Genomic DNA, 27,235 nt, shown 5'->3' with positions numbered 1-27,235 from the left:
AGTATGAGAACGTCTCTTATTTTTGTTTGAGAAAGTTCTCACACGTATATTTCTTCTGCAAAAATTGGTGATGAAGTGATGTTTTATGAGCAACACAACACGATTTCGGAGGATTTGAAAAAAAGGCGAAAATCACGGAAAAAAGCAAAAGGCTATATATAGTCCATGGTCTCGGAGGGCATACTATAGTCTTATGAAGGTCATCTATACTGGTCAAGGTCATCTATACTGGTCAAAGTCATTGATACTGGTGAAGGTCATTTACCAGTCCTATGAAGGCCATTTATACTGCTCAAGGTCATTTATACTGTTCAAGGTCATTGAGTGGCGCACCTATAGTGCGCGATTCTTTATTGTTGAGGATTTGGCATCTCGGAGGGCATGTCGTTTTTCCCGATTTCGGAGGATTAAAAAGAAATATGATTTTCGTATTTTTTTCAAATCCTCAAAAATGATGAAAAACGGCATGCTATAGTATGCCGTCTGAGATGGGCTATAACCCATGGTCAAAAATGATGAAACACGAGGATTTGAAAAAAAGACGAAAATCACTCCGAGACCATGGGCTATAGTCCATTGTCTCGAGTGATTTTCGTCTTTTTTTCAAATCCTCAAAAATGATGAAAAACGGCATGCTATAATAAGCTGTCTGAGATGGGCTATAGCCCATGGTAAAAAATTATGACGTCACGTTTTTTCGTCACGCTGTAAATTACAACAAAACAAACTAAGGCACTGGTGTGGTACTTCTGGTTTTCCAGAACGGGGTTCAAGTCCCTGGAGTGCTCTGCTCAATGTGTTGTATTTACATGGTTTATTTAAATGTTCTGCTCATTGTGTTGCCTTTTCATAGATGATAACCCCCAGGTTCTCTACTGTGTTTGTACTCCCTACAGTTAGGTTCCCAAGTCTATTTATTACAATATGATATTCTGTTCACTAGACCCAGAACAAAATGAGAGTCTCTTATTTTTGTTTGAGAAAGTTCTCACACGTATATTTCTTCTGCAAAAATTGGTGATGAAGTGATGTTTTATGAGCAACACAACACTGACTCATCAAAGTTGGTTTGGGAACTTTATACATTGTGAGATACTTGAATGTGTTCTTATATTATCACTTTACCCAAATACAGCTATAGTCCATGGTCTGGGAGGGCATACTATAGTATGTCGTTTTTCACGATTTCGGAGGATTTGAAAAAAAGGTGAAAATCACGCAAGAGCGAAAGGCTATAGACCATGGTGTCGGAGGGCATACTATAGTATGTCGTTTTTCACGATTTCGGAGGATTTGAAAAAAAGATGAAAATCACGCAAAAGGCTATAGTCCATGGTGTCGGAGGGATTCTCGTCTTTTTTTCAAATCCTCGTTTTTCATCATTTTTGACCATGGGCTATAGCCCATCTCAGACGGCATACTATAGCATGCCGTTTTTCATCATTTTTGAGGATTTGAAAAAAAGACGAAAATCACTCCGAGACAATGGACTATAGCCCATGGTCTCGGAGTGATTTTCGTCTTTTTTTCAAATCCTCGTTTTTCATCATTTTTGACCATGGGCTATAGCCCATCTCAGACGGCTTACTATAGCATGTCGTTTTTCATCATTTTTGAGGATTTGAAAAAAAGACGAAAATCACTCCGAGACCATGGACTATAGCCCATGGTCTTTTTTAAATCCTCAAAAATGATGAAAAACGGCGTGCTATAGTATGCCGTCTGATATGGGCTATAATAGTATGTCGATTTCTTCTCGATTTTCATCTTTCTCTCAAAACCTCAAAAATCGAGAAAAACGACATGCTATAGTAAGCGGTCTGAGATGGGCTATAGCCCATGGTCAAAAATGATGAAAAACGAGGATTTGAAAAAAAGACGAAAAATCACTCGAGACAATGGACTATAGCCCATGGTCTCGGAGTGATTTTCGTCTTTTTTTCAAATCCTCGTTTTTCATCATTTTTGACCATGGCCCATCTCAGACGGCATACTATAGCATGCCGTTTTTCATCATTTTTGAGGATTTGAAAAAAAGACGAAAATCACTCCGAGACCATGGAATATAGCCCATGGTCTCGGAGTGATTTTCGTCTTTTTTTCAAATCCTCGTTTTTCATCATTTTTGACCATGGGATATAGCCCATCTCAGACAGCTTACTATAGCATGTCGTTTTTCTCGATTTTTGAGGTTTTGAGAGAAAGATGAAAATCGAGAAGAAAGCAACATACTATTATAGCCCATATCAGACAGCATACTATAGCACGCCATTTTTCATCATTTTTGAGGATTAAAAAAAAAGACGAAAATCACTCGAGACAATGGACTACAGCCCATGGTCTCGGAGTGATTTTCGTCTTTTTTTCAAATCCTCGTTTTTCATCATTTTTGACCATGGGCTATAGCCCATCTCAGACGGCATACTATTGCATGCCGTTTTTCATCATTTTTGAGGATTTGAAAAAAAGACGAAAATCACTCCGAGACCATGGACTATAGCCCATGGCCTCGGAGGGATTTTCATCTTTTTTTCAAATCCTCGTTTTTCATCTTTTTTGACCATGGGCTATAGCCCATCTCAGACGGCTTACTATAGCCTGTCGTTTTTCTCAATTTTTGAGATTTTGAGAGAAAGATGAAAATCGAGAAGAAAGCAACATACTATTATAGCCCATATCAGACGGCATAGCCTACTATAGCACGCCGTTTTTCATCATTTTTGAGGATTTGAAAAAAAGACGAAAATCACTCGAGACCATGGACTATAGCCCATGGTCTCGGAGTGATTCTCGTCTTTTTTTCAAATCCTCGTTTTTCATCATTTTTGACCATGGGCTATAGCCCATCTCAGACGGCATACTATAGCACACCGTTTTTCATCATTTTTGAGGATTTGAAAAAAAGACGAAAATCACTCCGAGACCATGGACTATAGCCCATGGTCTCGGAGTGATTTTCGTCTTTTTTTCAAATCCTCGTTTTTCATGATTTTTGACCATGGGCTATAGCCCATATCAGACGGCATACTATAGCACGCCGTTTTTCATCATTTTTGAGGATTTAAAAAAAAAGACGAAAATCACTCGAGACGATGGACTATAACCCATGGTCTCGGAGCGATTTTCGTCTTTTTTTCAAATCCTCGTTTTTCATCATTTTTAACCATGGGCTATAGCCCATCTCAGACGGCTTACTATAGCATGTCGTTTTTCTCGATTTTTGAGGTTTTGAGAGAAAGATGAAAATCGAGAAGAAAGCGACATACTATTATAGCCCATATCAGACGGCATACTATAGCACGCCGTTTTTCATCATTTTTGAGGATTTGAAAAAAAGACGAAAATCACTCGAGACAATGGACTATAGCCCATGGTCTCAGAGTGATTTTCGTCTTTTTTTCAAATCCTCGTTTTTCATCATTTTTGACCATGGGCTATAGCCCATCTCAGACGGCATACTATAGCATGCCGTTTTTCATCATTTTTGAGGATTTGATAAAAAGACGAAAATCATTCCGAGACCATGGACTATAGCCCATGGTCTCGGAGTGATTTTCGTCTTTTTTTCAAATCCTCGTTTTTCATCATTTTTGACCATGGGCTATAGCCCATCTCAGACGGCATACTATTGCATGCCGTTTTTCATCATTTTTGAGGATTTGAAAAAAAGACGAAAATCACTCCGAGACCATGGACTATAGCCCATGGCCTCGGAGGGATTTTCATCTTTTTTTCAAATCCTCGTTTTTCATCTTTTTTGACCATGGGCTATAGCCCATCTCAGACGGCTTACTATAGCCTGTCGTTTTTCTCAATTTTTGAGATTTTGAGAGAAAGATGAAAATCGAGAAGAAAGCAACATACTATTATAGCCCATATCAGACGGCATAGCCTACTATAGCACGCCGTTTTTCATCATTTTTGAGGATTTGAAAAAAAGACGAAAATCACTCGAGACCATGGACTATAGCCCATGGTCTCGGAGTGATTCTCGTCTTTTTTTCAAATCCTCGTTTTTCATCATTTTTGACCATGGGCTATAGCCCATCTCAGACGGCATACTATAGCACACCGTTTTTCATCATTTTTGAGGATTTGAAAAAAAGACGAAAATCACTCCGAGACCATGGACTATAGCCCATGGTCTCGGAGTGATTTTCGTCTTTTTTTCAAATCCTCGTTTTTCATGATTTTTGACCATGGGCTATAGCCCATATCAGACGGCATACTATAGCACGCCGTTTTTCATCATTTTTGAGGATTTAAAAAAAAAGACGAAAATCACTCGAGACGATGGACTATAACCCATGGTCTCGGAGCGATTTTCGTCTTTTTTTCAAATCCTCGTTTTTCATCATTTTTAACCATGGGCTATAGCCCATCTCAGACGGCTTACTATAGCATGTCGTTTTTCTCGATTTTTGAGGTTTTGAGAGAAAGATGAAAATCGAGAAGAAAGCGACATACTATTATAGCCCATATCAGACGGCATACTATAGCACGCCGTTTTTCATCATTTTTGAGGATTTGAAAAAAAGACGAAAATCACTCGAGACAATGGACTATAGCCCATGGTCTCAGAGTGATTTTCGTCTTTTTTTCAAATCCTCGTTTTTCATCATTTTTGACCATGGGCTATAGCCCATCTCAGACGGCATACTATAGCATGCCGTTTTTCATCATTTTTGAGGATTTGATAAAAAGACGAAAATCATTCCGAGACCATGGACTATAGCCCATGGTCTCGGAGTGATTTTCGTCTTTTTTTCAAATCCTCGTTTTTCATCATTTTTGACCATGGGCTATAGCCCATCTCAGACAGCTTACTATAGCATGTCGTTTTTCTCGATTTTTGAGGTTTTGAGAGAAAGATGAAAATCGAGAAGAAAGCGACATACTATTATAGCCCATATCAGACGGCATACTATAGCACGCCGTTTTTCATCATTTTTGAGGATAAAAAAAAAAGACGAAAATCACTCGAGACAATGGACTATAGTCCATGGTCTCGGAGTGATTTTCGTCTTTTTTTCAAATCCTCGTTTTTCATCATTTTTGACCATGGGCTATAGCCCATCTCAGACGGCATACTATAGCATGCCGTTTTTCATCATTTTTGAGGATTTGAAAAAAAGACGAAAATCACTCCGAGACCATGGAATATAGCCCATGGTCTCGGAGTGATTTTCGTCTTTTTTCAAATCCTCGTTTTTCATCATTTTTGACCATGGGCTATAGCCCATCTCAGACAGCTTACTATAGCATGTTGTTTTTCTCGATTTTTGAGGTTTTGAGAGAAAGATGAAAATCGAGAAGAAAGCAACATACTATTATAGCCCATATCAGACAGCATACTATAGCACGCCGTTTTTCATCATTTTTGAGGATTAAAAAAAAAAGACGAAAATCACTCGAGACAATGGACTACAGCCCATGGTCTCGGAGTGATTTTCGTCTTTTTGTCAAATCCTCGTTTTTCATCATTTTTGACCATGGGCTATAGCCCATCTCAGACGGCATACTATTGCATGCCGTTTTTCATCATTTTTGAGGATTTGAAAAAAAGACGAAAATCACTCCGAGACCATGGACTATAGCCCATGGCCTCGGAGGGATTTTCATCTTTTTTTCAAATCTTCGTTTTTCATCATTTTTGACCATGGGCTATAGCCCATCTCAGACGGCTTACTATAGCCTGTCGTTTTTCTCACTTTTTGAGATTTTGAGAGAAAGATGAAAATCGAGAAGAAAGCAACATACTATTATAGCCCATATCAGACGGCATACTATAGCACGCCGTTTTTCATCATTTTTGAGGATTTGAAAAAAAGACGAAAATCACTCGAGACCATGGACTATAGCCCATGGTCTCGGAGTGATTTTCGTCTTTTTTTCAAATCCTCGTTTTTCATCATTTTTGACCATGGGCTATAGCCCATCTCAGACAGCTTACTATAGCATGTCGTTTTTCTCGATTTTTGAGGTTTTGAGAGAAAGATGAAAATCAAGAAGAAAGCGACATACTATTATAGCCCATATCAGACGGCATACTATAGCACGCCGTTTTTCATCATTTTTGAGGATTAAAAAAAAAGACGAAAATCACTCGAGACAATGGACTATAGCCCATGGTCTCGGAGTGATTTTCGTCTTTTTTTCAAATCCTTGTTTTTCATCATTTTTGACCATGGGCTATAGCCCATCTCAGACGGCTTACTATAGCATGTCGTTTTTCTCAATTTTTGAGGTTTTGAGAGAAAGATGAAAATCGAGAAGAAATCGACATACTATTATAGCCCATATCAGACGGCATACTATAGCACGCCGTTTTTCATCATTTTTGAGGATTTAAAAAAAAGACGAAAATCACTCGAGACATTGGACTATAGCCCATGGTCTTGGAGTGATTTTCGTCTTTTTTTTAAATCCTCGTTTTTCATCATTTTTGACCATGGGCTATAGCCCATCTCAGACGGCTTACTATAGCATGTCGTTTTTCTCGATTTTTGAGGTTTTGAGAGAAAGATGAAAATCGAGAAGAAAGCGACATACTATTATAGCCCATATCAGACGGCATACTATAGCACGCCGTTTTTCATCATTTTTGAGGATTTGAAAAAAAGACGAAAATCACTCGAGACAATGGACTATAGCCCATGGTCTCGGAGTGATTTTCGTCTTTTTTTCAAATCCTCGTTTTTCATCATTTTTGACCATGGGCTATAGCCCATCTCAGACGGCATTCTATAGCATGCCGTTTTTCATCATTTTTGAGGATTTAAAAAAAAGACGAAAATCACTCGAGACAATTGACTACAGCCCATGGTCTCGGAGTGATTTTCGACTTTTTTTCAAATCCTCATTTTTCATCATTTTTGACCATGGGCTATAGCCCATCTCAGACGGCTTACTATAGCATGTCGTTTTTCTCGATTTTTGAGGTTTTGAGAGAAAGATGAAAATCGAGAAGAAAGTGACATACTATTATAGCCCATATCAGACAGCATACTATAGCACGCCGTTTTTAATCATTTTTGAGGATTTGAAAAAAAGACGAAAATCACTCCGAGACCATGGAATATAGCCCATGGTCTCGGAGTGATTTTCGTCTTTTTTTTTTTTTTACAAATCCTCGTTTTTCATCATTTTTGACCATGGGCTATAGCCCATCTCAGACGGCATACTATTGCATGCCGTTTTTCATCATTTTTGAGGATTTGAAAAAAAGACGAAAATCACTCCGAGACCATGGACTATAGCCCATGGCCTCGGAGGGATTTTCATCTTTTTTTCAAATCCTCGTTTTTCATCATTTTTGACCGTCTCGGAGTGATTTTCGTCTTTTTTTCAAATCCTCGTTTTTCATCATTTTTGACCATGGGCTATAGCCCATCTCAGACAGCTTACTATAGCATGTCGTTTTTCTCGATTTTTGAGGTTTTGAGAGAAAGATGAAAATCGAGAAGAAAGCGACATACTATTATAGCCCATATCAGACGGCATACTATAGCACGCCGTTTTTCATCATTTTTGAGGATTTAAAAAAAAGACGCAAATCACTCGAGACAATGGACTACAGCCCATGGTCTCGGAGTGATTCTCGTCTTTTTTTCAAATCCTCGTTTTCCATCATTTTTGACCATGGGCTATAGCCCATCTCAGACAGCTTACTATAGCATGTCGTTTTTCTCGATTTTTGAGGTTTTGAGAGAAAGATGAAAATCGAGAAGAAAGCGACATACTATTATAGCCCATATCAGACGGCATACTATAGCACGCCGTTTTTCATCATTTTTGAGGATTTGAAAAAAAGACGAAAATCACTCGAGACAATGGACTATAGCCCATGGTCTCGGAGTGATTTTCGTCTTTTTTTCAAATCCTCGTTTTTCATCATTTTTGACCATGGGCTATAGCCCATCTCAGACGGCATACTATAGCATGCCGTTTTTCATCATTTTTGAGGATTTGAAAAAAAGACGAAAATCACTCCGAGACCATGGAATATAGCCCATGGTCTCGGAGTGATTTTCGTCTTTTTTTCAAATCCTCGTTTTTCATCATTTTTGACCATGGGCTATAGCCCATCTCAGACAGCTTACTATAGCATGTCGTTTTTCTCGATTTTGGAGGTTTTGAGAGAAAGATGAAAATCGAGAAGAAAGCGACATACTATTATAGCCCATATCAGACAGCATACTATAGCACGCCGTTTTTCATCATTTTTGAGGATTTAAAAAAAAGACGAAAATCACTCGAGACAATGGACTACAGCCCATGGTCTCGGAGTGATTTTCGTCTTTTTTTCAAATCCTCGTTTTTCATGATTTTTGACCATGGGCTATAGCCCATCTCAGACGGCTTACTATAGCATGTCGTTTTTCTCGATTTTTGAGGTTTTGAGAGAAAGATGAAAATCGAGAAGAAAGCGACATACTATTATAGCCCATATCAGACGGCATACTATAGCACGCCGTTTTTCATCATTTTTGAGGATTTGAAAAAAAGACGAAAATCACTCGAGACAATGGACTACAGCCCATGGTCTCGGAGTGATTTTCGTCTTTTTTTCAAATCCTCGTTTTTCATCATTTTTGACCATGGGCTATAGCCCATCTCAGACGGCATACTATAGCATGCCGTTTTTCATCATTTTTGAGGATTTGAAAAAAAGACGAAAATCACTCCGAGACCATGGACTATAGCCCATGGCCTCGGAGGGATTTTCATATTTTTTTCAAATCCTCGTTTTTCATCATTTTTGACCATGGGCTATAGCCCATCTCAGACGGCTTACTATAGCCTGTCGTTTTTCTCAATTTTTGAGATTTTGAGAGAAAGATGAAAATCGAGAAGAAAGCAACATACTATTATAGCCCATATCAGACGGCATACTATAGCACGCCGTTTTTCATCATTTTTGAGGATTTAAAAAAAAGACGAAATTCACTCGAGACAATGGACTATAGCCCATGGTCTCGGAGTGATTTTTGTATTTTTTTCAAATCCTTGTTTTTCATCATTTTTGACCATGGGCTAAAGCCCATCTCAGACGGCTTACTATAGCATGTCGTTTTTCTCAATTTTTGAGGTTTTGAGAGAAAGATGAAAATCGAGAAGAAATCGACATACTATTATAGCCCATATCAGACGGCATACTATAGCATGCCGTTTTTCATCATTTTTGAGGATTTGAAAAAAAGACGAAAATCACTCCGAGACCATGGACTATAGCCCATGGTCTCGGAGTGATTTTCGTCTTTTTTTCAAATCCTCGTTTTTCATCATTTTTGACCATGGGCTATAGCCCATCTCAGACGGCATACTATAGCACGCCGTTTTTCATCATTTTTGAGGATTTAAAAAAAAGACGAAAATCACTCCGAGACCATGGACTATAGCCCATGGTCTCGGAGTGATTTTCGTCTTTTTTTCAAATCCTCGTTTTTCATGATTTTTGAACATGGGCTATAGCCCATCTCAGACGGCTTACTATAGCATGTCGTTTTTCTCGATTTTTGAGGTTTTGAGAGAAAGATGAAAATCGAGAAGAAAGCGACATACTATTATAGCCCATATCAGACGGCATACTATAGCATGCCGTTTTTCATCATTTTTGAGGATTTGAAAAAAAGACGAAAATCACTCCGAGACCATGGACTATAGCCCATGGTCTCGGAGTGATTTTCGTCTTTTTTTCAAATCCTCGTTTTTCATCATTTTTGACCATGGGCTATAGCCCATCTCAGACGGCATACTATAGCATGCCGTTTTTCATCATTTTTGAGGATTTGAAAAAAAGACGAAAATCACTCCGAGACCATGGAATATAGCCCATGGTCTCGGAGTGATTTTCGTCTTTTTTTCAAATCCTCGTTTTTCATCATTTTTGACCATGGGCTATAGCCCATCTCAGACAGCTTACTATAGCATGTCGTTTTTCTCGATTTTGGAGGTTTTGAGAGAAAGATGAAAATCGAGAAGAAAGCGACATACTATTATAGCCCATATCAGACAGCATACTATAGCACGCCGTTTTTCATCATTTTTGAGGATTTAAAAAAAAGACGAAAATCACTCGAGACAATGGACTACAGCCCATGGTCTCGGAGTGATTTTCGTCTTTTTTTCAAATCCTCGTTTTTCATGATTTTTGACCATGGGCTATAGCCCATCTCAGACGGCTTACTATAGCATGTCGTTTTTCTCGATTTTTGAGGTTTTGAGAGAAAGATGAAAATCGAGAAGAAAGCGACATACTATTATAGCCCATATCAGACGGCATACTATAGCACGCCGTTTTTCATCATTTTTGAGGATTTGAAAAAAAGACGAAAATCACTCGAGACAATGGACTACAGCCCATGGTCTCGGAGTGATTTTCGTCTTTTTTTCAAATCCTCGTTTTTCATCATTTTTGACCATGGGCTATAGCCCATCTCAGACGGCATACTATAGCATGCCGTTTTTCATCATTTTTGAGGATTTGAAAAAAAGACGAAAATCACTCCGAGACCATGGACTATAGCCCATGGCCTCGGAGGGATTTTCATATTTTTTTCAAATCCTCGTTTTTCATCATTTTTGACCATGGGCTATAGCCCATCTCAGACGGCTTACTATAGCCTGTCGTTTTTCTCAATTTTTGAGATTTTGAGAGAAAGATGAAAATCGAGAAGAAACCAACATACTATTATAGCCCATATCAGACGGCATACTATAGCACGCCGTTTTTCATCATTTTTGAGGATTTGAAAAAAAGACGAAAATCACTCGAGACAATGGACTATAGCCCATGGTCTCGGAGTGATTTTCGTCTTTTTTTCAAATCCTCGTTTTTCATCATTTTTGACCATGGGCTATAGCCCATCTCAGACGGCATAATATAGCATGCCGTTTTTCATCATTTTTGAGGATTTGAAAAAAAGACGAAAATCACTCCGAGACCATGGAATATAGCCCATGGTCTCGGAGTGATTTTCGTCTTTTTTTCAAATCCTCGTTTTTCATCATTTTTGACCATGGGCTATAGCCCATCTCAGACAGCTTACTATAGCATGTCGTTTTTCTCGATTTTTGAGGTTTTGAGAGAAAGATGAAAATCGAGAAGAAAGCGACATACTATTATAGCCCATATCAGACAGCATACTATAGCACGCCGTTTTTCATCATTTTTGAGGATTTAAAAAAAAGACGAAAATCACTCGAGACAATGGACTACAGCCCATGGTCTCGGAGTGATTTTCGTCTTTTTTTCAAATCCTCGTTTTTCATCATTTTTGACCATGGGCTATAGCCCATCTCAGACGGCATACTATTGCATGCCGTTTTTCATCATTTTTGAGGATTTGAAAAAAAGACAAAAATCACTCCGAGACCAAGGACTATAGCCCATGGTCTCGGAGTGATTTTCGTCTTTTTTTCAAATCCTCGTTTTTCATCATTTTTGAGGATTAAAAAAAAAGACGAAAATCACTCCGAGACCATGGACTACAGCCCATGGTCTCGGAGTGATTTTCGTCTATTTTTCAAATCCTCGTTTTTCATCATTTTTGACCATGGGCTATAGCCCATCTCAGACGGCATACTATAGCATGCCGTTTTTCATCATGTTTGAGGATTTGAAAAAAAGACGAAAATCACTCCGAGACCATGGACTATAGCCCATGGTCCCGGAGTGATTTTCGTCTTTTTTTCAAATCCTCGTTTTTCATCATTTTTGACCATGGGCTGTAGCCCATCTCAGACGGCTTACTATAGCATGTCGTTTTTCTCAATTTTTGAGATTTTGAGAGAAAGATGAAAATCGAGAAGAAAGCGACATACTATTATAGCCCATATCAGACGGCATACTATAGCACGCCGTTTTTCATCATTTTTGAGGATTTGAAAAAAAGACGAAAATCACTCGAGACAATGGACTATAGCCCATGGTCTCGGAGTGATTTTCGTCTTTTTTTCAAATCCTCGTTTTTCATCATTTTTGACCATGGGCTATAGCCCATCTCAGACGGCATACTATAGCATGCCGTTTTTCATCATTTTTGAGGATTTGAAAAAAAGACGAAAATCACTCCGAGACCATGGAATATAGCCCATGGTCTCGGAGTGATTTTCGTCTTTTTTTCAAATCCTCGTTTTTCATCATTTTTGACCATGGGCTATAGCCCATCTCAGACGGCATACTATTGCATGCCGTTTTTCTCGATTTTTGAGGTTTTGAGAGAAAGATGAAAATCACTCCGAGACCATGGACTACAGCCCATGGTCTCGGAGTGATTTTCGTCTATTTTTCAAATCCTCGTTTTTCATCATTTTTGACCATGGGCTATAGCCCATCTCAGACGGCATACTATAGCATGCCGTTTTTCATCATGTTTGAGGATTTGAAAAAAGACGAAAATCACTCCGAGACCATGGACTATAGCCCATGGTCTCGGAGTGATTTCAAATCCTCGTTTTTCATCATTTTTGACCATGGGCTATAACCCATCTCAGACGGCATACTATAGCACGCCGTTTTTCATCATTTTTGAGGATTTGAAAAAAAGACGAAAATCACTCGAGACAATGGACTACAGCCCATGGTCTCGGAGTGATTTTCGTCTTTTTTTCAAATCCTCGTTTTTCATCATTTTTGACCATGGGCTATAGCCCATCTCAGACGGCATACTATAGCATGCCGTTTTTCATCATTTTTGAGGATTTGAAAAAAAGACGAAAATCACTCCGAGACCATGGACTATAGCCCATGGCCTCGGAGGGATTTTCATATTTTTTTCAAATCCTCGTTTTTCATAATTTTTGACCATGGGCTATAGCCCATCTCAGACGGCTTACTATAGCCTGTCGTTTTTCTCAATTTTTGAGATTTTGAGAGAAAGATGAAAATCGAGAAGAAACCAACATACTATTATAGCCCATATCAGACGGCATACTATAGCACGCCGTTTTTCATCATTTTTGAGGATTTGAAAAAAAGACGAAAATCACTCGAGACAATGGACTATAGCCCATGGTCTCGGAGTGATTTTCGTCTTTTTTTCAAATCCTCGTTTTTCATCATTTTTGACCATGGGCTATAGCCCATCTCAGACGGCATAATATAGCATGCCGTTTTTCATCATTTTTGAGGATTTGAAAAAAAGACGAAAATCACTCCGAGACCATGGAATATAGCCCATGGTCTCGGAGTGATTTTCGTCTTTTTTTCAAATCCTCGTTTTTCATCATTTTTGACCATGGGCTATAGCCCATCTCAGACAGCTTACTATAGCATGTCGTTTTTCTCGATTTTTGAGGTTTTGAGAGAAAGATGAAAATCGAGAAGAAAGCGACATACTATTATAGCCCATATCAGACAGCATACTATAGCACGCCGTTTTTCATCATTTTTGAGGATTTAAAAAAAAGACGAAAATCACTCGAGACAATGGACTACAGCCCATGGTCTCGGAGTGATTTTCGTCTTTTTTTCAAATCCTCGTTTTTCATCATTTTTGACCATGGGCTATAGCCCATCTCAGACGGCATACTATTGCATGCCGTTTTTCATCATTTTTGAGGATTAAAAAAAAAGACAAAAATCACTCCGAGACCATGGACTACAGCCCATGGTCTCGGAGTGATTTTCGTCTATTTTTCAAATCCTCGTTTTTCATCATTTTTGACCATGGGCTATAGCCCATCTCAGACGGCATACTATAGCATGCCGTTTTTCATCATGTTTGAGGATTTGAAAAAAAGACGAAAATCACTCCGAGACCATGGACTATAGTCCATGGTCTCGGAGTGATTTTCGTCTTTTTTTCAAAGCGACATACTATTATAGCCCATATCAGACAGCATACTATAGCACGCCGTTTTTCATCATTTTTGAGGATTTAAAAAAAAGACGAAAATCACTCGAGACAATGGACTACAGCCCATGGTCTCGGAGTGATTTTCGTCTTTTTTTCAAATCCTCGTTTTTCATCATTTTTGACCATGGGCTATAGCCCATCTCAGACGGCATACTATTGCATGCCGTTTTTCATCATTTTTGAGGATTAAAAAAAAAGACGAAAATCACTCCGAGACCATGGACTACAGCCCATGGTCTCGGAGTGATTTTCGTCTATTTTTCAAATCCTCGTTTTTCATCATTTTTGACCATGGGCTATAGCCCATCTCAGACGGCATACTATAGCATGCCGTTTTTCATCATGTTTGAGGATTTGAAAAAAAGACGAAAATCACTCCGAGACCATGGACTATAGTCCATGGTCTCGGAGTGATTTTCGTCTTTTTTTCAAATCCTCGTTTTTCATCATTTTTGACCATGGGCTGTAGCCCATCTCAGACGGCTTACTATAGCATGTCGTTTTTCTCAATTTTTGAGATTTTGAGAGAAAGATGAAAATCGAGAAGAAAGCGACATACTATTATAGCCCATATCAGACGGCATACTATAGCACGCCGTTTTTCATCATTTTTGAGGATTTGAAAAAAAGACGAAAATCACTCGAGACAATGGACTATAGCCCATGGTCTCGGAGTGATTTTCGTCTTTTTTTCAAAGCCTCGTTTTTCATCATTTTTGACCATGGGCTATAGCCCATCTCAGACGGCATACTATAGCATGCCGTTTTTCATCATTTTTGAGGATTTGAAAAAAAGACGAAAATCACTCCGAGACAGTGGAATATAGCCCATGGTCTCGGAGTGATTTTCGTCTTTTTTTCAAATCCTCGTTTTTCATCATTTTTGACCATGGGCTATAGCCCATCTCAGACGGCATACTATTGCATGCCGTTTTTCTCGATTTTTGAGGTTTTGAGAGAAAGATGAAAATCACTCCGAGACCATGGACTACAGCCCATGGTCTCGGAGTGATTTTCGTCTATTTTTCAAATCCTCGTTTTTCATCATTTTTGACCATGGGCTATAGCCCATCTCAGACGACATACTATAGCATGCCGTTTTTCATCATGTTTGAGGATTTGAAAAAAGACGAAAATCACTCCGAGACCATGGACTATAGCCCATGGTCTCGGAGTGATTTCAAATCCTCGTTTTTCATCATTTTTGACCATGGGCTATAGCCCATATCAGACGGCATACTATAGCACGCCGTTTTTCATCATTTTTGAGGATTTGAAAAAAAGACGAAAATCACTCCGAGACCATGGACTATAGCCCATGGTCTCGGAGTGATTTCAAATCCTCGTTTTTCATCATTTTTGACCATGGGCTATAGCCCATATCAGACGGCATACTATAGCACGCCGTTTTTCATCATTTTTGAGGATTTGAAAAAAAGACGAAAATCACTCCGAGACCATGGACTATAGCCCATGGTCTCGGAGTGATTTTCGTCTTTTTTTCAAATCCTCGTTTTTCATCATTTTTGAGGATTTAAAAAAAAGACGAAAATCACACCGAGACCATGGACTATAGCCCATGGTCTCGGAGTGATTTTCGTCTTTTTTTCAAATCCTCGTTTTTCATCATTTTTGACCATGGGCTATAGCCCATCTCAGACGGCATACTATAGCACGCCGTTTTTCATCATTTTTGAGGATTTAAAAAAAAGACGAAAATCACTCCGAGACCATGGACTATAGCCCATGGTCTCGGAGGGATTTTCATCTTTTTTTCAAATCCTCGTTTTTCATCATTTTTGACCATGGGCTATAGCCCATCTCAGACGGCTTACTATAGCATGTCGTTTTTCTCGATTTTTGAGGTTTTGAGAGAAAGATGAAAATCGAGAAGAAAGCAACATAGCCTACTATTATAGCCCATATCAGACGGCATACTATAGCACGCCGTTTTTCATCCTTTTTGAGGATTAAAAAAAAAGACGAAAATCACTCCGAGACCATGGATTACAGCCCATGGTCTCGGAGTGATTTTCGTCTATTTTTCAAATCCTCGTTTTTCATCATTTTTGACCATGGGCTATAGCCCATCTCAGACGGCTTACTATAGCATGTCGTTTTTCTCGATTTTTGAGGTTTTGAGAGAAAGATGAAAATCGAGAAGAAAGCGACATACTATTATAGCCCATATCAGACGGCATACTATAGCACGCCGTTTTTCATCATTTTTGAGGATTTGAAAAAAAGACGAAAATCCCTCGAGACAATAGACTATAGCCCATGGTCTCGGAGTGATTTTCGTCTTTTTTTCAAATCCTCGTTTTTCATCATTTTTGACCATGGGCTATAGCCCATCTCAGGCGGCATACTATAGCATGCCGTTTTTCATCATTTTTGAGGATTTGAAAAAAAGACGAAAATCCCTCGAGACAATGGACTATAGCCCATGGTCTCGGAGTGATTTTCGTCTTTTTTTCAAATCCTCGTTTTTCATCATTTTTGACCATGGGCTATAGCCCATCTCAGACGGCTTACTATAGCATGTCGTTTTTCTCGATTTTTGAGGTTTTGAGAGAAAGATGAAAATCGAGAAGAAATCGACATACTATTATAGCCCATATCAGACGGCATACTATAGCACGCCGTTTTTCATCATTTTTGAGGATTTAAAAAAAATACGAAAATCACTCGAGACAATGGACTATAGCCCATGGTCTCGGAGTGATTTTCGTCTTTTTTTCAAATCCTCGTTTTTCATCATTTTTGACCATGGGCTATAGCCCATCTCAGACGGCATACTATAGCACGCCGTTTTTCATCATTTTTGAGGATTTGAAAAAAAGACGAAAATCACACCGAGACCATGGACTATAGCCCATGGTCTCGGAGTGATTTTCATCTTTTTTTCAAATCCTCGTTTTTCATCATTTTTGACCATGGGCTATAGCCCATCTCAGACGGCTTACTATAGCCTGTCGTTTTTCTCAATTTTTGAGATTTTGAGAGAAAGATGAAAATCGAGAAGAAAGCAACATACTATTATAGCCCATATCAGACGGCATAGCCTACTATAGCACGCCGTTTTTCATCATTTTTGAGGATTTGAAAAAAAGACGAAAATCACTCGAGACCATGGACTATAGCCCATGGTCTCGGAGTGATTCTCGTCTTTTTTTCAAATCCTCGTTTTTCATCATTTTTGACCATGGGCTATAGCCCATCTCAGACGGCATACTATAGCATGCCGTTTTTCATCATGTTTGAGGATTTGAAAAAAGACGAAAATCACTCCGAGACCATGGACTATAGCCCATGGTCTCGGAGTGATTTCAAATCCTCGTTTTTCATCATTTTTGACCATGGGCTATAACCCATCTCAGACGGCATACTATAGCACGCCGTTTTTCATCATTTTTGAGGATTTGAAAAAAAGACGAAAATCACTCGAGACAATGGACTACAGCCCATGGTCTCGGAGTGATTTTCGTCTTTTTTTCAAATCCTCGTTTTTCATCATTTTTGACCATGGGCTATAGCCCATCTCAGACGGCATACTATAGCATGCCGTTTTTCATCATTTTTGAGGATTTGAAAAAAAGACGAAAATCACTCCGAGACCATGGACTATAGCCCATGGCCTCGGAGGGATTTTCATATTTTTTTCAAATCCTCGTTTTTCATAATTTTTGACCATGGGCTATAGCCCATCTCAGACGGCTTACTATAGCCTGTCGTTTTTCTCAATTTTTGAGATTTTGAGAGAAAGATGAAAATCGAGAAGAAACCAACATACTATTATAGCCCATATCAGACGGCATACTATAGCACGCCGTTTTTCATCATTTTTGAGGATTTGAAAAAAAGACGAAAATCACTCGAGACAATGGACTATAGCCCATGGTCTCGGAGTGATTTTCGTCTTTTTTTCAAATCCTCGTTTTTCATCATTTTTGACCATGGGCTATAGCCCATCTCAGACGGCATAATATAGCATGCCGTTTTTCATCATTTTTGAGGATTTGAAAAAAAGACGAAAATCACTCCGAGACCATGGAATATAGCCCATGGTCTCGGAGTGATTTTCGTCTTTTTTTCAAATCCTCGTTTTTCATCATTTTTGACCATGGGCTATAGCCCATCTCAGACAGCTTACTATAGCATGTCGTTTTTCTCGATTTTTGAGGTTTTGAGAGAAAGATGAAAATCGAGAAGAAAGCGACATACTATTATAGCCCATATCAGACAGCATACTATAGCACGCCGTTTTTCATCATTTTTGAGGATTTAAAAAAAAGACGAAAATCACTCGAGACAATGGACTACAGCCCATGGTCTCGGAGTGATTTTCGTCTTTTTTTCAAATCCTCGTTTTTCATCATTTTTGACCATGGGCTATAGCCCATCTCAGACGGCATACTATTGCATGCCGTTTTTCATCATTTTTGAGGATTTGAAAAAAAGACAAAAATCACTCCGAGACCATGGACTATAGCCCATGGTCTCGGAGTGATTTTCGTCTTTTTTTCAAATCCTCGTTTTTCATCATTTTTGAGGATTAAAAAAAAAGACGAAAATCACTCCGAGACCATGGACTACAGCCCATGGTCTCGGAGTGATTTTCGTCTATTTTTCAAATCCTCGTTTTTCATCATTTTTGACCATGGGCTATAGCCCATCTCAGACGGCATACTATAGCATGCCGTTTTTCATCATGTTTGAGGATTTGAAAAAAAGACGAAAATCACTCCGAGACCATGGACTATAGTCCATGGTCTCGGAGTGATTTTCGTCTTTTTTTCAAATCCTCGTTTTTCATCATTTTTGACCATGGGCTGTAGCCCATCTCAGACGGCTTACTATAGCATGTCGTTTTTCTCAATTTTTGAGATTTTGAGAGAAAGATGAAAATCGAGAAGAAAGCGACATACTATTATAGCCCATATCAGACGGCATACTATAGCACGCCGTTTTTCATCATTTTTGAGGATTTGAAAAAAAGACGAAAATCACTCGAGACAATGGACTATAGCCCATGGTCTCGGAGTGATTTTCGTCTTTTTTTCAAAGCCTCGTTTTTCATCATTTTTGACCATGGGCTATAGCCCATCTCAGACGGCATACTATAGCATGCCGTTTTTCATCATTTTTGAGGATTTGAAAAAAAGACGAAAATCACTCCGAGACAGTGGAATATAGCCCATGGTCTCGGAGTGATTTTCGTCTTTTTTTCAAATCCTCGTTTTTCATCATTTTTGACCATGGGCTATAGCCCATCTCAGACGGCATACTATTGCATGCCGTTTTTCTCGATTTTTGAGGTTTTGAGAGAAAGATGAAAATCACTCCGAGACCATGGACTACAGCCCATGGTCTCGGAGTGATTTTCGTCTATTTTTCAAATCCTCGTTTTTCATCATTTTTGACCATGGGCTATAGCCCATCTCAGACGACATACTATAGCATGCCGTTTTTCATCATGTTTGAGGATTTGAAAAAAGACGAAAATCACTCCGAGACCATGGACTATAGCCCATGGTCTCGGAGTGATTTCAAATCCTCGTTTTTCATCATTTTTGACCATGGGCTATAGCCCATATCAGACGGCATACTATAGCACGCCGTTTTTCATCATTTTTGAGGATTTGAAAAAAAGACGAAAATCACTCCGAGACCATGGACTATAGCCCATGGTCTCGGAGTGATTTCAAATCCTCGTTTTTCATCATTTTTGACCATGGGCTATAGCCCATATCAGACGGCATACTATAGCACGCCGTTTTTCATCATTTTTGAGGATTTGAAAAAAAGACGAAAATCACTCCGAGACCATGGACTATAGCCCATGGTCTCGGAGTGATTTTCGTCTTTTTTTCAAATCCTCGTTTTTCATCATTTTTGAGGATTTAAAAAAAAGACGAAAATCACACCGAGACCATGGACTATAGCCCATGGTCTCGGAGTGATTTTCGTCTTTTTTTCAAATCCTCGTTTTTCATCATTTTTGACCATGGGCTATAGCCCATCTCAGACGGCATACTATAGCACGCCGTTTTTCATCATTTTTGAGGATTTAAAAAAAAGACGAAAATCACTCCGAGACCATGGACTATAGCCCATGGTCTCGGAGGGATTTTCATCTTTTTTTCAAATCCTCGTTTTTCATCATTTTTGACCATGGGCTATAGCCCATCTCAGACGGCTTACTATAGCATGTCGTTTTTCTCGATTTTTGAGGTTTTGAGAGAAAGATGAAAATCGAGAAGAAAGCAACATAGCCTACTATTATAGCCCATATCAGACGGCATACTATAGCACGCCGTTTTTCATCCTTTTTGAGGATTAAAAAAAAAGACGAAAATCACTCCGAGACCATGGATTACAGCCCATGGTCTCGGAGTGATTTTCGTCTATTTTTCAAATCCTCGTTTTTCATCATTTTTGACCATGGGCTATAGCCCATCTCAGACGGCTTACTATAGCATGTCGTTTTTCTCGATTTTTGAGGTTTTGAGAGAAAGATGAAAATCGAGAAGAAAGCGACATACTATTATAGCCCATATCAGACGGCATACTATAGCACGCCGTTTTTCATCATTTTTGAGGATTTGAAAAAAAGACGAAAATCCCTCGAGACAATAGACTATAGCCCATGGTCTCGGAGTGATTTTCGTCTTTTTTTCAAATCCTCGTTTTTCATCATTTTTGACCATGGGCTATAGCCCATCTCAGGCGGCATACTATAGCATGCCGTTTTTCATCATTTTTGAGGATTTGAAAAAAAGACGAAAATCCCTCGAGACAATGGACTATAGCCCATGGTCTCGGAGTGATTTTCGTCTTTTTTTCAAATCCTCGTTTTTCATCATTTTTGACCATGGGCTATAGCCCATCTCAGACGGCTTACTATAGCATGTCGTTTTTCTCGATTTTTGAGGTTTTGAGAGAAAGATGAAAATCGAGAAGAAATCGACATACTATTATAGCCCATATCAGACGGCATACTATAGCACGCCGTTTTTCATCATTTTTGAGGATTTAAAAAAAATACGAAAATCACTCGAGACAATGGACTATAGCCCATGGTCTCGGAGTGATTTTCGTCTTTTTTTCAAATCCTCGTTTTTCATCATTTTTGACCATGGGCTATAGCCCATCTCAGACGGCATACTATAGCACGCCGTTTTTCATCATTTTTGAGGATTTGAAAAAAAGACGAAAATCACACCGAGACCATGGACTATAGCCCATGGTCTCGGAGTGATTTTCATCTTTTTTTCAAATCCTCGTTTTTCATCATTTTTGACCATGGGCTATAGCCCATCTCAGACGGCTTACTATAGCCTGTCGTTTTTCTCAATTTTTGAGATTTTGAGAGAAAGATGAAAATCGAGAAGAAAGCAACATACTATTATAGCCCATATCAGACGGCATAGCCTACTATAGCACGCCGTTTTTCATCATTTTTGAGGATTTGAAAAAAAGACGAAAATCACTCGAGACCATGGACTATAGCCCATGGTCTCGGAGTGATTCTCGTCTTTTTTTCAAATCCTCGTTTTTCATCATTTTTGACCATGGGCTATAGCCCATCTCAGACGGCATACTATAGCACACCGTTTTTCATCATTTTTGAGGATTTGAAAAAAAGACGAAAATCACTCCGAGACCATGGACTATAGCCCATGGTCTCGGAGTGATTTTCGTCTTTTTTTCAAATCCTCGTTTTTCATGATTTTTGACCATGGGCTATAGCCCATATCAGACGGCATACTATAGCACGCCGTTTTTCATCATTTTTGAGGATTTTAAAAAAAAGACGAAAATCACTCGAGACGATGGACTATAACCCATGGTCTCGGAGCGATTTTCGTCTTTTTTTCAAATCCTCGTTTTTCATCATTTTTGACCATGGGCTATAGCCCATCTCAGACGGCTTACTATAGCATGTCGTTTTTCTCGATTTTTGAGGTTTTGAGAGAAAGATGAAAATCGAGAAGAAAGCGACATACTATTATAGCCCATATCAGACGGCATACTATAGCACGCCGTTTTTCATCATTTTTGAGGATTTGAAAAAAAGACGAAAATCCCTCGAGACAATAGACTATAGCCCATGGTCTCGGAGTGATTTTCGTCTTTTTTTCAAATCCTCGTTTTTCATCATTTTTGACCATGGGCTATAGCCCATCTCAGGCGGCATACTATAGCATGCCGTTTTTCATCATTTTTGAGGATTTGAAAAAAAGACGAAAATCCCTCGAGACAATGGACTATAGCCCATGGTCTCGGAGTGATTTTCGTCTTTTTTTCAAATCCTCGTTTTTCATCATTTTTGACCATGGGCTATAGCCCATCTCAGACGGCTTACTATAGCATGTCGTTTTTCTCGATTTTTGAGGTTTTGAGAGAAAGATGAAAATCGAGAAGAAATCGACATACTATTATAGCCCATATCAGACGGCATACTATAGCACGCCGTTTTTCATCATTTTTGAGGATTTAAAAAAAATACGAAAATCACTCGAGACAATGGACTATAGCCCATGGTCTCGGAGTGATTTTCGTCTTTTTTTCAAATCCTCGTTTTTCATCATTTTTGACCATGGGCTATAGCCCATCTCAGACGGCATACTATAGCACGCCGTTTTTCATCATTTTTGAGGATTTGAAAAAAAGACGAAAATCACACCGAGACCATGGACTATAGCCCATGGTCTCGGAGTGATTTTCATATTTTTTTCAAATCCTCGTTTTTCATCATTTTTGACCATGGGCTATAGCCCATCTCAGACGGCTTACTATAGCCTGTCGTTTTTCTCAATTTTTGAGATTTTGAGAGAAAGATGAAAATCGAGAAGAAAGCAACATACTATTATAGCCCATATCAGACGGCATAGCCTACTATAGCACGCCGTTTTTCATCATTTTTGAGGATTTGAAAAAAAGACGAAAATCACTCGAGACCATGGACTATAGCCCATGGTCTCGGAGTGATTCTCGTCTTTTTTTCAAATCCTCGTTTTTCATCATTTTTGACCATGGGCTATAGCCCATCTCAGACGGCATACTATAGCACACCGTTTTTCATCATTTTTGAGGATTTGAAAAAAAGACGAAAATCACTCCGAGACCATGGACTATAGCCCATGGTCTCGGAGTGATTTTCGTCTTTTTTTCAAATCCTCGTTTTTCATGATTTTTGACCATGGGCTATAGCCCATATCAGACGGCATACTATAGCACGCCGTTTTTCATCATTTTTGAGGATTTAAAAAAAAAGACGAAAATCACTCGAGACGATGGACTATAACCCATGGTCTCGGAGCGATTTTCGTCTTTTTTTCAAATCCTCGTTTTTCATCATTTTTGACCATGGGCTATAGCCCATCTCAGACGGCTTACTATAGCATGTCGTTTTTCTCGATTTTTGAGGTTTTGAGAGAAAGATGAAAATCGAGAAGAAAGCGACATACTATTATAGCCCATATCAGACGGCATACTATAGCACGCCGTTTTTCATCATTTTTGAGGATTTGAAAAAAAGACGAAAATCACTCGAGACAATGGACTATAGCCCATGGTCTCAGAGTGATTTTCGTCTTTTTTTCAAATCCTCGTTTTTCATCATTTTTGACCATGGGCTATAGCCCATCTCAGACGGCATACTATAGCATGCCGTTTTTCATCATTTTTGAGGATTTGAAAAAAAGACGAAAATCACTCCGAGACCATGGAATATAGCCCATGGTCTCGGAGTGATTTTCGTCTTTTTTCAAATCCTCGTTTTTCATCATTTTTGACCATGGGCTATAGCCCATCTCAGACAGCTTACTATAGCATGTTGTTTTTCTCGATTTTTGAGGTTTTGAGAGAAAGATGAAAATCGAGAAGAAAGCAACATACTATTATAGCCCATATCAGACAGCATACTATAGCACGCCGTTTTTCATCATTTTTGAGGATTAAAAAAAAAGACGAAAATCACTCGAGACAATGGACTACAGCCCATGGTCTCGGAGTGATTTTCGTCTTTTTTTCAAATCCTCGTTTTTCATCATTTTTGACCATGGGCTATAGCCCATCTCAGACGGCATACTATTGCATGCCGTTTTTCATCATTTTTGAGGATTTGAAAAAAAGACGAAAATCACTCCGAGACCATGGACTATAGCCCATGGTCTCGGAGTGATTTTCGTCTTTTCTTCAAATCCTCGTTTTTCATGATTTTTGACCATGGGCTATAGCCCATATCAGACGGCATACTATAGCACGCCGTTTTTCATCATTTTTGAGGATTAAAAAAAAAGACGAAAATCACTCGAGACAATGGACTATAGCCCATGGTCTCGGAGTGATTTTCGTCTTTTTTTCAAATCCTCGTTTTTCATCATTTTTGACCATGGGCTATAGCCCATCTCAGACAGCTTACTATAGCATGTCGTTTTTCTCGATTTTTGAGGTTTTGAGAGAAAGATGAAAATCAAGAAGAAAGCGACATACTATTATAGCCCATATCAGACGGCATACTATAGCACGCCGTTTTTCATCATTTTTGAGGATTAAAAAAAAAGACGAAAATCACTCGAGACAATGGACTATAGCCCATGGTCTCGGAGTGATTTTCGTCTTTTTTTTAAATCCTCGTTTTTCATCATTTTTGACCATGGGCTATAGCCCATCTCAGACGGCTTACTATAGCATGTCGTTTTTCTCGATTTTTGAGGTTTTGAGAGAAAGATGAAAATCGAGAAGAAATCGACATACTATTATAGCCCATATCAGACGGCATACTATAGCACGCCGTTTTTCATCATTTTTGAGGATTTAAAAAAAAGACGAAAATCACTCAAGACATTGGACTATAGCCCATGGTCTTGGAGTGATTTTCGTCTTTTTTTTAAATCCTCGTTTTTCATCATTTTTGACCATGGGCTATAGCCCATCTCAGACGGCTTACTATAGCATGTCGTTTTTCTCGATTTTTGAGGTTTTGAGAGAAAGATGAAAATCGAGAAGAAATCGACATACTATTATAGCCCATATCAGACGGCATACTATAGCACGCCGTTTTTCATCATTTTTGAGGATTTGAAAAAAAGACGAAAATCACTCGAGACAATGGACTATAGCCCATGGTCTCGGAGTGATTTTCGTCTTTTTTTCAAATCCTCGTTTTTCATCATTTTTGACCATGGGCTATAGCCCATCTCAGACGGCATTCTATAGCATGCCGTTTTTCATCATTTTTGAGGATTTAAAAAAAAGACGAAAATCACTCGAGACAATGGACTACAGCCCATGGTCTCGGAGTGATTTTCGTCATTTTTTCAAATCCTCGTTTTCATCATTTTTGACCATGGGCTATAGCCCATCTCAGACGGCATACTATAGCATGCCGTTTTTCATCATTTTTGAGGATTTGAAAAAAAGACGAAAATCACTCCGAGACCATGGAATATAGCCCATGGTCTCGGAGTGATTTTCGACTTTTTTTCAAATCCTCATTTTTCATCATTTTTGACCATGGGCTATAGCCCATCTCAGACGGCTTACTATAGCATGTCGTTTTTCTCGATTTTTGAGGTTTTGAGAGAAAGATGAAAATCGAGAAGAAAGCGACATACTATTATAGCCCATATCAGACAGCATACTATAGCACGCCGTTTTTAATCATTTTTGAGGATTTGAAAAAAAGACGAAAATCACTCCGAGACCATGGAATATAGCCCATGGTCTCGGAGTGATTTTCGTCTTTTTTTTTTTTTTTACAAATCCTCGTTTTTCATCATTTTTGACCATGGGCTATAGCCCATCTCAGACGGCATACTATTGCATGCCGTTTTTCATCATTTTTGAGGATTTGAAAAAAAGACGAAAATCACTCCGAGACCATGGACTATAGCCCATGGCCTCGGAGGGATTTTCATCTTTTTTTCAAATCCTCGTTTTTCATCATTTTTGACAATGGGCTATAGCCCATCTCAGACGGCTTACTATAGCCTGTCGTTTTTCTAAATTTTTGAGATTTTGAGAGAAAGATGAAAATCGAGAAGAAAGCAACATACTATTATAGCCCATATCAGACGGCATACTATAGCACGCCGTTTTTCATCATTTTTGAGGATTTAAAAAAAAGACGAAATTCACTCGAGACAATGGACTATAGCCCATGGTCTCGGAGTGATTTTTGTATTTTTTTCAAATCCTTGTTTTTCATCATTTTTGACCATGGGCTAAAGCCCATCTCAGACGGCTTACTATAGCATGTCGTTTTTCTCAATTTTTGAGGTTTTGAGAGAAAGATGAAAATCGAGAAGAAATCGACATACTATTATAGCCCATATCAGACGGCATACTATAGCATGCCGTTTTTCATCATTTTTGAGGATTTGAAAAAAAGACGAAAATCACTCCGAGACCATGGACTATAGCCCATGGTCTCGGAGTGATTTTCGTCTTTTTTTCAAATCCTCGTTTTTCATCATTTTTGACCATGGGCTATAGCCCATCTCAGACGGCATACTATAGCATGCCGTTTTTCATCATTTTTGAGGATTTGAAAAAAAGACGAAAATCACTCCGAGACCATGGACTATAGCCCATGGTCTCGGAGTGATTTTCGTCTTTTTTTCAAATCCTCGTTTTTCATAATTTTTGACCATGGGCTATAGCCCATCTCAGACAGCTTACTATAGCATGTCGTTTTTCTCGATTTTTGAGGTTTTGAGAGAAAGATGAAAATCGAGAAGAAAGCGACATACTATTATAGCCCATATCAGACGGCATACTATAGCACGCCGTTTTTCATCATTTTTGAGGATTTAAAAAAAAGACGCAAATCACTCGAGACAATGGACTACAGCCCATGGTCTCGGAGTGATTCTCGTCTTTTTTTCAAATCCTCGTTTTTCATCATTTTTGACCATGGGCTATAGCCCATCTCAGACAGCTTACTATAGCATGTCGTTTTTCTCGATTTTTGAGGTTTTGAGAGAAAGATGAAAATCGAGAAGAAAGCGACATACTATTATAGCCCATATCAGACGGCATACTATAGCACGCCGTTTTTCATCATTTTTGAGGATTTAAAAAAAAGACGCAAATCACTCGAGACAATGGACTACAGCCCATGTTCTCGGAGTGATTCTCGTCTTTTTTTCAAATCCTCGTTTTTCATCATTTTTGACCATGGGCTCTAGCCCATCTCAGACGGCATACTATAGCACGCCGTTTTTCATCATTTTTGAGGATTTAAAAAAAAGACGAAAATCACTCCGAGACCATGGACTATAGCCCATGGTCTCGGAGTGATTTTCGTCTTTTTTTCAAATCCTCATTTTTCATCATTTTTGACCATGGGCTATAGCCCATCT

The sequence above is a fragment of the Electrona antarctica genome (assembly GCF_951216825.1).
Source record: "Electrona antarctica genome assembly, contig: scaffold_213, whole genome shotgun sequence".
Classification (NCBI taxonomy): Eukaryota; Metazoa; Chordata; class Actinopteri; order Myctophiformes; family Myctophidae; genus Electrona; species Electrona antarctica.
This window is presented reverse-complemented; position numbering follows the sequence as displayed.